At 44.8% G+C, this 677-nt stretch overlaps 1 protein-coding gene across 9 annotated transcripts in view; it reads left to right on the top strand.

Moving 5' to 3' along the window:
- Positions 1–677, top strand: part of PIK3C2A (phosphatidylinositol-4-phosphate 3-kinase catalytic subunit type 2 alpha) — a 71,860-nt gene that overhangs the window by 17,690 nt on the left and 53,493 nt on the right. The window lies entirely within an intron of this gene.

Raw genomic sequence — 677 nt, 5'->3', positions numbered from 1 at the left:
TCGGGGAGGCTTTAGGGGGCTGGAGCGCTCGCCCGGTGCGGGGGGGACCTCGGCTGTCGCTCCGGAGACCCACCGGGTTTACACGGCCTTTTTGTTGGTTTTCTTGTTGGTTTTTTGAGCGGGTTAACTAACCTCGAGTTGGTGTGTTACCGTGCTTCCAGAGAAGTTTGGCTGTTTACAAAGCTGATCCTTAAACAGCTCTGCCGTTTCCTCCGGGAGCTTTTCAGATCTTGGTAGTAATACGTGGAAGCCTGTAACTGTTCACAACTTGGTCAAGTTTATTATTCTGCATCAGTGCAACAAAAAAAGGTGTACCTGCAGCTTTGTTAGCGCAAGTAACTTCCCCCCACTGTGCTGTTGTTGGGGAAAGAGAATATGGTAGTAAGATGCACTCCAAAAAAAGCGCTTGGAAGAAAAAACATTCTGATGCTCTTCTTTGTCATTGTATTAGTTATTGCAAATGTGGTCCTAGAGCAATTAAGCTGATTTGGGGTAGGGGAGAGGTGCAGAGCTTTTAAATAACAACCTTGCATGCTTAACGCAGATCTCTTTCCGGAGGGAACTGAAAAGTCAAAAAGAAATGTGTGATGTTTGTAAAAGATGTTGTGCAATAACTACTTAGAATATAAACTGTGTTCAAGAGTAGTAGAGATGGCTGATTTATGAAGAAAGGGGAA

Source organism: Egretta garzetta, unplaced genomic scaffold, assembly GCF_000687185.1.
Source record: "Egretta garzetta isolate BGI_Z169 unplaced genomic scaffold, ASM68718v1 scaffold133, whole genome shotgun sequence".
NCBI lineage: Eukaryota > Metazoa > Chordata > Aves > Pelecaniformes > Ardeidae > Egretta > Egretta garzetta.
The sequence above is the reverse complement of the archived record's forward strand: the minus strand, read 5'-3'. Positions and strand labels throughout refer to the sequence as shown.